The sequence below is a fragment of the Hordeum vulgare genome, chromosome 4H (assembly GCF_904849725.1).
Source record: "Hordeum vulgare subsp. vulgare chromosome 4H, MorexV3_pseudomolecules_assembly, whole genome shotgun sequence".
NCBI lineage: Eukaryota > Viridiplantae > Streptophyta > Magnoliopsida > Poales > Poaceae > Hordeum > Hordeum vulgare.
Genome location: NC_058521.1, coordinates 139160882 through 139175131, shown reverse-complemented (window position 1 = coordinate 139175131; position 14250 = coordinate 139160882).

Below are 14250 nucleotides of genomic sequence, written 5' to 3'. Positions count from 1 at the left end.
ATCTGTCCTATATATCAATCTTTACCTCCGTACCATTCTGGAGCTCCTCGTGACGTCCGGGATCTCATCCGGGACTCCGAACAACTTTCGATAACCTCGTGTAACAATTCCCTATAACCCTAGCGTCATCGAACCTTAAGTGTGTAGACCCTACGGGTTCGGAAGACACGCACACATGACCGAGACACCTCTCCGGCCAATAACCATCAGCGGGGTCTGGATTCCCATGGTGGCTCCCACTTGCTCCACGATGATCTCATCGGATGAACCACGATGTCAAGGATTCAATCAATCCCGTATACAATTCCCTTTTATCTGTCGGTATAGAACTTGCCCGAGATTCGATCGTCGGTATACCTATACCTTGTTCAATCTCGTTACCGGTAAGTCTCTTTACTCGTTCCGTAGCACGTCATCGTGTGACTAACTCCTTAGTCACATTGAGCTCATAACGATGTTCTACCGAGTGTGCCCAGAGATACCTCTCCGTCACACGGAGTGACAAATCCCGGTCTCGATTCGTACCAACCCAACAGACACTTCCAGAGGTACCCGTAGTGCACCTTTATAGTCACCCAGTTACATTGTGACATTTGATACACCCAAAGCACTCCTACGGTATCCGGGAGTTGCACAATCTCACGGTCGAAGGAAGAGACACTTGACATTAGAAAAGCTTTAGCATACGAACAATACGGTCTAGTGCTATGCTTAGGATTGGGTCTTGTCCATCACATCATTCTCCCAATGATGTTATCCCATTATCAATGGCATCTAATGCCCATGATCAGGATACCATGATCATCTATTGACTAACGAGCTAGCCAACTAGAGGCTTGCTAGGGACACATTGTGATCTATTTATTCACACATGTATTACTGTTTCCTGTTAATACAATTATAGCATGAACAATAGACTATTATCACGAACAAGGAAATATGATATTAACCATTTTATTATTGCCTCTAGGGCATATTGCCAACAGAGTCATCAGCTGGATTTTCCTTGGTGATTTCCTCAATCACCGGTTCATCTGCACGGCTTCCTTGAGGGATTTCCTTAGCATGAGCAGTTTCATCAGCTGGTTCTTCAATCACAGGCTAAGGAGTTGGTACTGGAGGGGCAGCCTTCTTGTTGTAGTTGTCAACAGCTTCAGTGGCAAATTTGATGAAATTGCTTTTGACACTTTGATGGTCAGAGAGCTTAGAGTACTTATATGTCAAAAGTCTTCAATTCAGTCTGTGTTGACACAAGTGCATCAAGCGTCAGGTTGAGGAGATTCTGCCTGAGGAATTTCTCCTTTTTGAGCTTGGCAACCTTGGCCTGTTTGGCTTGCTGCTCCTTCCACTTGGCCTCGTTGATGAATGTGGCCACCATGTGGCTGATGCCTGGGGGAAGCTTCAAATCATCAAGTGGAGTGTTGGGTTCCTCATACCAGATGTTGATGTAATCGAGGAGGACTTTTGGGTCCATGGCCAGAGGAATGGAGCTGCCAGAAGCTTGAGCTACCCTCTCTTGCTTGTTTCTGATGATGGCTTGCAGAGTGTCATCATCAAATTCATCACTACCTTCTGATGCAGAAGGGACCTTGATGATTTTGCTTGGGCTCGGCCTTGTTCCTCTCCCAGCAGTCACCTTAGTCTTCAGGGGAGTCGGTGAAGACTTTGTCTTGGAGCTCGTTGCAGATTGGACTGAGGAGCTGGAGACAAAGGGCAGTTTTTTCACTATTGGCTTATGTTCAGGCTTTGAAGCCGTGGTGCTGAGGGTTTTGGTGCTGATGATGGTGCAGTTTTCTGAGGCATTTTCTCTTGAGGCTTTGAAGCCTTTGGTTTTAATGGCACAGACTTCATTTGAGGAAAGGCCGTACCTGAAGTCTCAGCTGCAGAGGAAGTGGCGGCAGTTGCAGCAGCAGTAGATTCTTCATTGAACTTCCTCACAGCAGCTTCTCCTTGCTTCTGAAGCTTTGACAAGTGTTTTGACTTTTCCTCAGGATAGTCATCAATTGTCTTGAGGCTTAAGGGGTGTGCTTCATGATAATCCTCAAGTGGAGTCCGTTTTCCACGAGGCTTCAGAGCGAATTTCTTCACATATTTGGGAGTGACGAATATGTACTCCTTCCACTCCTTAGCCCATCGGCGTTCTATCTTTTGAAGCCTGGTCTTTCTCTTGGGCATAGATTCATGTTCATCAGGAGTGCAGTAATCCAGGTATATATCCTCAGGGATATCTGTGGCAGTGTTCTGCTCGAGTTTCTTGCCTCCCTTTTGCTTCCTTTCATCCTCCATTTTCTTCGGCTGAGGCTTTTGCTGATGAGATTGAACTCTTAAGGATTCTGATGAGACTTGCAGATTTTCTTCAAGAAACGCTGCAAATGAGTTAATTTGATGAGAACCGAGAGATTCATCAACTGACATGTTTGTACCTGTGAACAGAGTATAGTTGCGAGGAATTTGGAGAGGTCATATGCGTTCTCAGATTTGATGAAATGAAAATTATTTGCCAGTCGAGGAATTTGACCAGTGGTTGAGGAATTCGTCTAAGCATACTGTTCTTGGGTTCCAGAGTTGTACAGATCCGAAAATTCGCACAACTGAGGAATCTCGTGAAAATCTTAGATGCTTAGTGAAGTTCATCAATAGTGGCGTGATAGGCAGTGTTTGAGGAAAATAAACTAATCGTTCGTGAGGAAAAACAGATTTCACATCTCTAAGGTAACATTGTAGATCAAACTGGCTGTAAAAATAGGGTTTTTATTTACCCTAGATGGCGTGCATGAAGAACAGAGAAGAGGTAGCAGTAGATGCTCTTTCGGTGCGAGTCCAATGCGCCCTACCTCGCTAGCAAAGGACGGCTACGGCGGCGGTCGAAGATGGTCCGGTTCCGGCGTGGTTTCGGCGACGGAGAGGTCGAGGCAATCAAGCTCTTCTTTGTCGGCATCAAGACTTCTAGCGGTGGCGCTAGGCTTGGAGCTTTGCTCTAGCAGGAGGGCGATGGGACGAAGAAGATTTTACCAAGGGAGATGGGGACATATTTATAGCCAGGCGGTAACTGTTGGCGTGAAAATAAGGGACCAAATAGCCCCTGTCTCTACGTCTCCGCAGGACATGTGTAGCTCACGACAGAAGCGGTGGAGATCGTGGAGATCGTGGTTATCCGAACGAGGAAAGTGGGGTTCGGTTACTGTGTATTAAAGAAAACATTTTTGAAGATTTGAGGATTTTGTTACAAAATCATCAGCTGACAAGGACGCGGTAAGGATTTAGAACAAAGTTTCAAGTAGAACGCATATGAAGAATTGAATAGACTGGGTGAGAGTAGAATAGAGGGAAAGTAGGGTCCGATCACATTCACTTAGATGAAATATCAAATTGAAGAAATAGCTATAAGTGAATGTTGTTGAGGACTTGAAATCACAGTCTATCTAGGTAAACGAAACCCATCAAGTGTTTTTGAAGATTTTGAATAACTTGAGGATTTTGTGATAAAGTGTCATGATGATGAATTTCAGTTTTGAAGAAAAACGATTTTGAAGAACAACTGTTTTGAAGAAAATCAAATTTTGAAGAAATTCAGCTTTGAATAAATTCAACTTGAGGAATTTCACGTTGGGCGGTGGCGTGACCCACCATATAAGAATGTTGATTACAGACGCCGCGTACAATTGTCGTAGGGCCCTGAGAATCAATTTCTTCGTTAATTTCTTCACACTCAGAGTGGTATTCTTCATAGTTGAAGAAAATCGATTCATCGTGTGTTGCACATCTAAGTCATCAATTTTGCATAAGTGTTAGGATGTGTGCATGTTTTTACAAAACATTTGAAGATTCTAAGATATTTAGCTCACACCGCAACTTGCAAAACCTTTTCTCAACCAAGGGCTTAGTGAAGATATCTGCCAGTTGATCATCAGTATTCACATGGTCGATGAGGATATTGCCCTTGAGGACATGGTCCCGAAGAAAATGAAAACGAATCTGGATGTGCTTGGTCTTCGAGTGCTGTACTGGGTTGTATGCAATCTTGATTGCACTCTTATTGTCGCAGTAGAGAGGCACATTCTTCATGTTGATGTCGTGTTCCTTGAGGGTTTGCTTCATCCATAGCAATTGAGCACAGCATGAACCAGCAACATGTACTCAGCTTCGGCAGTGGAGAGTGATACGCAGTTCTGCTTCTTTGAGGACCAGCAGACTGGTGATCTTCCGAGGAAATGACATGTACCAGAGGTTGACTTGCGATCCACACGGTCACCAGCATAGTCAGAATCAGAATATCCCACAAGATGAAGATTTGAGCCCTTGGGGTACCATAATCCTAGTGTTGGTGTGTGAGCTAAGTATCGAAGAATATGCTTCACAGCCTTATGGTGTGATTCCTTCGGTTTTGCTTGAAAACGTGCACACATGCAAACACTAAGCATTATCTCTGGCCTAAATGCACATAAATACAATAAAGAGCCAATCATAGAGCGATATACCTACTGATCGAATTCTTTACCATTTTCGTCAGTGCAGAGGTGGCCGTTGGTAGGCATTGGAGTCTTGGCACCTTTGCATTCATGCATGTCGACTTTCCTCAGAACATCCTTGAGGTATTTCTGCTGCGATATGAAGATTCCATTGCGTTGTTGACTAATTTGAAGACCTAAGAAGAATTTCAGCTCCCCCATCATAGACATATGATATTCTTCACTCATCATGTAAGCAAATTCATCACTGTATCGTTTGTCAGTATAGCCAAATATAATATCGTCGACATATATATGGCACACAAATAGCTCATTATCATAGGATTTAGTGAAAAGAGTTGGATCGAGTGAACCAGGTTTGAAGCCTTTCGTCATGAGGAATTCCTTCAATGTATCATACCATGCCCGAGGGGCTTGCTTGAGACCATAGAGCACCTTTTTGAGACTGAAGACTTTGTCTGGATTCTTTGGAACCTCAAAACCTGGGGGCTGAGCAACATATAGTTCTTCCTCAAGCTTACCATTGAGGAATGCACTTTTCACATCCATTTGATATAAGATGATGTCATGATGATTAGCATAAGCAAGTAGTATTCGAATAGCTTCAAGTCTAGCAACAGGTGCAAAAGTTTCATCCAAATCTATTCCTTCAACTTGTGTGTAGCCTTGGGCTACAAGTCGTGCCTTATTCCTCACCACTTGACCATCCTCATATTGCTTGTTTCGGAAAATCCACTTGGTTCCGATGATATTGTGCTTGCGAGGATCTTGTCGTTTGACGAGCTCCCATACGTCATCCAGCTTGAATTGAAGAAGTTCGTCTTGCATAGCTTGGATCCACTCCGGTTCCAGGAAAGCCTCAGCAACCTTTGAAGGTTCTGTGATAGACACAAAGGAGAAATGCCCACAAAAGTTAACTAAGTGTGAAGCTTTTGAGCGAGTGAGAGGACCTGGCGCGTTGATGTCATTGAGGATTTTGTCAAGTTCCACTTCATTTGCAATCCTCGGATGAGCTGGTTGAGGATTTCGTCTTGGCTGAGGAATTGGTTCTGGAGCAATTTCCTCAGGAGCATCTTCTTTATTTTCATCAGTGATGGGAATGATTTCTTCATCAATTTCCTCAGTGGGAACAATGTCTTCAGTAGCTTTGAGCTTTATTTCTTCCTTAGGAGACATCTTATCTGGATCAGAAGGCAATTGCTCTCTTTGCGAGCCAATAGTTTCATCGAACCGCACATCTACAGTCTCAACAACCTTGTTGTGATAGTTGTTGAAGACTCTGTAGGTGTGCGAGTCCTTTCCATAACCGAGCATAAAACCCTCATGTGCCTTAGGTGCAAATTTTGAGCTATGGTGAGGATCTCTAATCCAACATTTTGCACCGAAGACTTTGAAATAACTTACATTGGGTTTCTTGTCAGTGAGGAGTTCATATGAGGTTTTCTTGAGGAATTTGTGAAGACATACCCTGTTGATGATATTACATGCAGTGTTGATTGCTTCAGGCCAAAAGAGACAAGGAGTCTGATATTCTTCAAGCATGGTTCTTGCCATCTCAACCAGAGTCCTGTTCTTCCTTTAGACGACACCATTCTGTTGAGGAGTATAAGGAGCAGACAATTCGTGAGTAATACCACGTTCATCAAGATAATTATCAAGACCAGTGTTTTTGAACTCTGTTCCATTATCACTCCTGATGTGTTTGATCTTGATGCCGAAGTTCGTCGAGGCCCTTGAAGAAAATCGTTTGAAGACTTCCTGCACCTCAGTTTTATATAAGATGATATGCACCCATGTATATCTGGAATAATCGTCAACTATGACGAAGCCATATAAAGATGTTGCATTTGTTAGTGTGGCATAATGAGTAGGTCCAAATAGATCCATGTGAAGCAATTCAAATGGACGAGTAGTGGTCATGATAGTCTTCGAGGGATGCTTGGATCTGGTCATTTTCCCAGATTCACAGGCACCGCAGAGGTGATCCTTGAGGAATTTGACTGATTCGATGCCGATGACATGCTTCTTCTTCGCGAGCGTGTGCAAATTCCTCATGCCTGCATGACCAAGTCTTCGATGCCACAGCCACCCTTCTGAGGTTTTTGCTAGTAAGCAAGTGGCTGGTTGAGGACCTGTAGAGAAATCAACAATGTACAAATCCCCTCTTCTGACACCTTCGAAGACTTTGGATCTATCAAATTCCATGATGACAACACATCTATATCTACCAAAGATAACAATCATATCAAGATCATAAAGCATCGAGACTGACATGAGGTTAAATCCAAGGGATTCAACAAGCATCACTTTGTCCATATGCCTATCCTTGGAAATAGCCACTTTGCCAAGTCCCAATACCTTGCTTTTACCTTTGTCAGCATATGTGATTTGCTTCAGGGGTGATGGAGTTAGTGATGTGATGTGTCCATATGTGAAGCTTTTGTCCATATGTGAAGCTTTTATCACCAGGCATGTGATGTGTGCAGCCACTATCAAGAACCCACTCAGTACTCTTGGGTTTTTCATCCTGCAGATGAATTAGTACAGCTTACCATCTCATATGCTTCAGACTTGAAGAATATGATATCAATTTCATCAGATAGGAGTTTCATCATAACAGAATTACAAGGACGTGTGAAATATTTCTATTTCATCAATATTAGCTTGCGTCCTATCAAGAATTTTCCTCAGGTCTCCAGCATATTCTTCAGATGCTGATTTTCATCTGGAGACCTGACCTGCAGAAGTGATTAGTTCAATTTCTTCACCACCCACATCTGAAGGGGTGGTAAAGCATTCATCATCCTGCGAGCACCATATGAGAAAGGGGGCATTGAAGCTAATGCACTTATCTTAACAGTAGGGGGGTTAAAGTACTCATATGAATATATATAGAACTGGTTTGAGGATTTATGAACATAATGATTTGAAGAATAACGCTCATATTCATATTCCTTGTGGTTTCCCTGCATGTTAGAAGCATTAGCACGGGTACGAGCATAGTTTTGACCAGTTGAGGATTTTGATCCTCTTGAAGACTTTGGTCCTCCTGAGGAATTTGATCTCGGGTTCAAATTCTTCATCGGTGGTGTCATGAGGACATTCACCTGAAGATTTTCAAGACAACTTTTGGGAACCCAGATTTTCCTCAGGGGAGGCCCATTCCTGCATTTAGTTCCAACATATCGAGCAAATACTTCACCAGATTGATTTTTGAACAGTTTATAGTTGGAGTCAAATGACTCATCTGAGGAATAGGATAATTCACAAGAAAAGCCTGTTAGATTGGATGGATCAAAAGGAGGCCTAGTAGCAGCAACCCATGAGGTTTTGGGATACTGCTCAGGTTTCCAATAAGATCCATCAGCATTCAATTTCCTCTCAAAGGCAATTCCTTCTTTCCTCGGGTTCCTGTTCAAGATCTGCTTTTTGAGCACATCACAAAGGGTTTGATGTCCTTTAGACTTTTGTATATGCCTGTCACATACAATTCCTTCAGCCCTGCATTTTAATTAGTGACATTTGTGTTTTCCTCAAGTGAGGAATTTGACACTACAGGAGCAGGTGAAGATTTTGTAGCAATTGAAGCATTTGATGATTCTGGTGAAGAATTAGGAGTTTCACGTTCAATGCATTTCAGACATGGAGGAATGAATTCAGCTTGAGCAGCGCTGATCTGTTGAGCTAGTAATGAATCATTTTGCATTCGAAGATCATCATGAGAAATCCTCAACTTCTCTAGATCAAGCTTCCTTTGAAGAAATTCATAGGAAAGTTTCTCATGATCAGCGAGGAGTGTACCATGACGATCTTGAAATTATCAAATCTAGACTGAAGACTTTTCATATCATCAGTGAGGATTTGGGTAAGATTCATTTCATCATTCAACAAATCAGCGCTTCTATCTAGCAGTTTCTGAAGCTTTTCCAGGGCAGTTTGTTGTTTAGTGGCAATGAGAGCAAGTTTACTGTAACTGGGTTTTTTATAATCATCAGGTTCACAGTCACTTGAATCAGAGGAGGAAGCATCATTCGGTACCTTTGAACCTTTTGCCATGAAGCAATAGGTTGGAGCGAAGTCATCAGCATAGTCATCTGTGTGGATGGTGTTATCATTTTCTTCAAGGTTGAAGATTGACTTGCTGACGAATGTGGTTGCAAGTGCAAGACTAGCCTGTCCGGATTCTGAGTCTTCATCGGAACCCTCCTCTTCATCACATTCCTCGGATTCTGCCTCAGAATCCATTCCCTTGCCAATAAGTGCCCGAGATTTCTGAAACTAGTCTTCTTGTGCGATGAGGACTTTGAAGATGAGGATTTTGAAGGTTTCTTCTTTTTCTTCGAGTCATCAGAACTTTCATCCTTGTATTTCTTCTTCTTTGATTCCTTTCCCCAATGAGGACAATCTACAATGTAGTGACCTGATTTCTTGGATTTTTGCCAGGTTCTTTTCTTGTAGTCCTCAGATGAAGATTCTGATTTCCTCATATCTCTTCTTGAAGATTTACCGAACTGGCCACGTCGTGTAAACCTCTGGAATTTCCTCACGAGCATTGACAGCTCCTGTCCAAATTCTTCAGGATCACCAATGCTACCATCCGAGTCTTCTTCTTCAGATGAGGAAATTGCTTTAGCCTTCAGTGCACGTGGTCTAGAATAGCTTGGTCCATATAGATCTCTCTTTTCTTCTTGTTGGAATTCATGAGTATTGAGTCTTTCGAGTATATCAGCTGGATCAAGCATCTTGTAGTCTGGTCTTTCTTGAATCATCAGAACTAAAGTATCAAATGAAGAATCCAAAGATCTTAACAGTTTCTTCACAACTTCGTGATCAGTAATGTCTTGAGCTCCCAGTGCTTGCAGTTCTTTTGATATGTCAGTGAGGCGATCAAAGGTATCTTGGCAACTTTCATTGTCAAACCTCTTGAAGCGCTTGAAGAGATTGCGAAGAACATCAACACGTGAATCACACTGGGTTGATACTCCTTCATTAACTTTGGACAGCCTTTGCGAGATAAGTTTCGTTGAGCCCAAAGCACTCACTCTGCCATACTGGCCTTTGCTCAGATGGCCACAGATGATATTCTTCGCTTGAGAATCAAGTTTCTTGAATTTCTTCACATCAGCAACAGAGATAGTAGCAGAGATGATGGGGACGCCATGTTCCACAATATACCAGAGATCATTGTCAATAGGTTGTAGATGCATCTGCATCTTGGTCTTCTAGAAGGGAAAGTCCTTTCCTTCGAAAGTAGGACATGCTGAAGTAACCTTAATCATGCGTGTAGTCGACATAACTAAAACTCTAGGTGGTTAAACCAAAATCACACAGAAAAAGGGAGTACCTTGCTCTGATACCAATTGAAAGTGCATTATATCGACTAGAGGGGGTGAATAGGAGATTTTTAGAATTTATCACTGAGGAAATAACTTTTGAGGAAATTCCTCACTGATGACTAACTTACAACTGAAACAGTAAAAGATCAGGAGTGCAAATTTTCACTACAGCAGTTTTTCAGGATGAAGAATATGAAAATAGTTTGCACAGTATGCAGGCACACAGAAAACATATGAGGATTAACTTGCGTGAAGAATTTGGGGTTGAGGACTTTCAGAGAAAGTCTTCAGCAAATTCTTCAAACAGTGACAGTGGAAATCATCAACACACAATCTGAGGAATATAAAGAGTTGAGGAAATAGAACCCGTTTCACAGTGAAGACAGTGGTTGATGACCCAGTTCCAACTGTTGTGACAGTTGTACATCTGGTTTGGAGCGGCTTGGTATTGAAACCAAAGGACACACAGTCCCGGGACACATAGTCCCTACCGTATTCTCCTTGGGCTAAGAACACACAGTACTCGCCCAACACTCGTGGTAAGTCTTCAGGGCAGACTTCCAAACCCTCACAAACTTGGTCACCTGGCGATCCACAATTGACTGCTGGATTGCTCTAGACCACGCCTAACCGTCTGGAGGATGCAGAGTCCTTAAAGGTAAAAGGCTTCAGTCCCACACAGGAAAAATTTCTTCAGTGATGCTCAATCACTTGGTTTTCGGTTTGTGGTTTGGTGTTTGGGGTATTTCCTCACTGATGAATTACTCTCGAAGACTCTGAGGAATTTGGGTTGCTCTTATGACAAGTGTCAGTTTCTAACGGAGCAGCCAACCAGCTAATGGTTGTGGGGGCGGCTATTTATAGCCTGGGAGCATCCCGACATGATTTGACATTAATGCCCTTAAATAATCTGAACGTTGGTATGGATAAGACCAATGATGAAACGTGGCTATCGATAACGGTCGGGACCCTCAACTGTGAGAGTCCTCGTGTCTCTCATATTCCTCACTTGAGGCTTTTGGTAGGATTAGGCTTGGGTGGAGCATCATGAGGAAATTCATTCCAATGTGTTACCTCGACCCCCTTTAACAGTACGGTGTTCCTATTACTCAAGTATGAAGAAAACAAAACAGAAAGAATAAATCTTCATGCTTCAAAGTCTTCAGATTGATTTTCTTCAGGACACACCGAAATCCTCAATTTCAATATCTTCATGAGGAATATCAATTTCATCGCAAATTCTTCACGATTCAATTCTTCAGCTTCAGACCAATTTCTTCAACCGAAGATATTTTTAGGGGTCGATATTCATCGAATATTTCAAACTTCTTAGCAACTTATAGATCCTATGTACACTAAAGAACACATTATATACTTAACCTATAAGTCTTCGAACTACCAAAATCACTAAGGGGCACTAGATGCACTTACAGTAACCCTGTCTTGGAGGTCATGTTATTGAACAACAATGAACTTAAGAGCTATGGAGAAGCGATGGTGGGCCCGGATTCCGACAAATGGCTCGAGGCCATGAAATCCAAGAGAGGATCCATGGATGAAGACAAAGTGTAGACTTTGGAAGAACTACTTGATGGTCGTAGGACTATTAAGTAATGATGGATCTTTAAAATAAAGACAGACAGTGATGGAGAAAAGTCACCATTAAGAAAAGCTCGACTTGTCGCAAAGATGTTTCCGACAAAGTTCAAAGAGTTGACTATGATGAGACTTTCTCACTCGGAGCGATGCTAAAAATATGTTGGAATTATGTTAGCAGTTGATGCATTATTTATGAAAATATTGCACATAGGATGTCAAAATATTGTTTCCTCGGCGGTTGCCTTGAGGAAAGGTTGTATGTGATACAACTAGAAGGTTTTGTCGATCCTAAGGATACTAACAAGTATGCAAGCTCCAGCGATCCTTCAATGGACTGGTGCAAGCATCTCGGAGTTGGAATATACACTTTGATGAGAGGATCAAAGCTTTTGGGTTTGTACAAGGTTTGTGAGAAACTTGTATTTCCAAAGAAGTGAATGGGAGCACTATAGAATTTCTGATAAGTATATGTGGTTGACATATTGTAGATCGGAAGTAATGTAGAATTTCTATGAAGCATAAAGCGTTGTTTGAAAGGAGTTTTTCAATGGAAAACCTGGATAGAGCTACTTGAACATTCAGCATCAAGATCTATAGAGATATATCAAAATTCTTAATAGAACTTTCATTTAAATACATGCCTTGACAAGTTTTTGAAGGAGTTCAAAATAGATCAGCAAAGAAGGATTTCTTGGCTGTGTTGTAAGGTGTGAATTTGAGTAAAGACACAAAGCCCGACCATGGTAGAAGAAATAGAAAGGACGGAAGTCGTCTCCTATGCCTTAGCCATAGACTCTAAAGTATGCCATGCTATGTGCCGCACCTGATGTGTGCCTTGCCAAAAGTCTGTTAAGAGGTACAGAGAGTGATACAGGATTGAATCACTAAATAGCGGTCAAAGTTATACTTAGTAACTAAATGGACTAAGGAATTTTTTTAATTATGGAGGTGGTTAAAGAGTTCGTCGTAAAGGGTTACGTTGATGCAAGCTTTGACACTAATCCGAATAACTATGAGTAGTAAAAAGGATTCGTATAGTAGAGTAGATATTTGAAGTATTTCCGAATAACACGTAGTAGTAGCATCTATAAGATGACATAAAGATTTGTAAAGCACACACGGATCTGAAAGATTTAGAACCGTTGACTAAAACCTCTCTCACGAGCAAGATGTGATCAAACCCCAGAACTATATGGGTGTTGGATTCGTTGAAATCACATGGTGATGTGAACTAGATTATTGACTCTAGTGCAAGTGGGAGACTGTTGGAAATATGCCCTAGAGGCAATAATAAAATAGTTTTTATTATATTTCTTTGTTCGTGATAATCGTTTATTATCCATGCTACAATTGTATTGAATCAAAACATAGATACATGTGTGGATACATAGACAAAACAATGTCCCTAGCAAGCCCCTAGTTCGCTAGCCAGTTGATCAAGGATAGTCAAGGTTTTCTGACTATGTGCAAGTGTTGTCGCTTGATAACTGGATCACATCATTAGGAGAATCATGTGATGGACTAGACCCAAACTATGAACATAGCATATTGATTGTGTCATTCTATTGCCATTGTTTTCTACGTGTCAAGTATTTATTCCTATGACCATGAGATCATATAACTCACTGGCACCAGAAGAATACCTTGTGTGTATCAAACGTCACAAACGTAACTGGGTGACTATAAAGGTACTCTACATGTATCTCCGAAGGTGTCCTTTGAGTTAGTATGGATCAAGACTGGGATTTGTCACTCCGTGTAACGGAGAGGTATCTCGGGGCCCACTCGGTAATACAACATCACACACAAGCCTTGCAAGCAATGTGACTAAGTGTAAGTCACGGGATCTTGTATTACGGAACGAGTAAAGAGACTTTCCGGTAACGGGATTGAAATAGGTATGCGGATACCGACGATCGAATCTCGGGCAAGTAACGTACCGAAGGACAAAGGGAATGACATATGGGATTATATGAATCCTTGACACTAAGGTTCAACCGAAAAGATCTTCAGAGAATATGTAGGATCCAACATGGGCATCTAGGTCCCGCTATTGGATATTGACCGAGGAGTCTCTCGGGTCATGTCTACATAGTCCTCGAACCCGCAGGGTCTGCACACTTAAGGTTCGATGATGTTTCAGTATAGTTGAGGTATATGTGTGGTTACCGAATGTTGTTCGGAGTCCCGTATGAGATCACGGACATCACGAGGGTTTCCAGAATGGTCTGGAAACGAAGATTCATATATAGGATGGTTTCATTTGGTCACCAGAAAGTTTCGGGCAATTCCGACAGTGTATCGGGAGTGACGAATGGGTTCCAGGTATTTACCGGGAGGGGCCCACCCACCCGGGAGTGAGCCCAAGGCCCTAGGGTGGCTCCACAAGTCCTTATTGGGATAGTGGAGTCAGACCAAGAGGTATATGGCGCCACATAAGAAAATACCAAAAGAAAAGAAAAAGAAAAAGGAAAGAGGGAGGTGGGAAGGAAGGAGTGGACTCCTTCCCCACCAAATCGAATTGGGGTTGTAGTCCAACTCGTCCCCCTTGGCCGACGCACCTTGAGACCTTGTGCCGCAAGGCTAGCACCTCCTCCTTCCTCCTATATATATTGGTGGTTTAGGGCTGATTTGAGACACAACTTTGCCACGTGCAACTCTAGCCTATACCAGACAGTTTCACCTCTAGATCGGATTTCAACAAAGCTCGGGCGGAGCCCTGCAGGAGCAGATTATCAGCACCACCGGCGCGGCGTCACGCTGCTAGAGAACTCCTCTACTTCCCCATCTTGCTTGCTGGATCAAGAAGGCCGAGATCATCGTCGAGTTGTACGTGTGCTGAACGC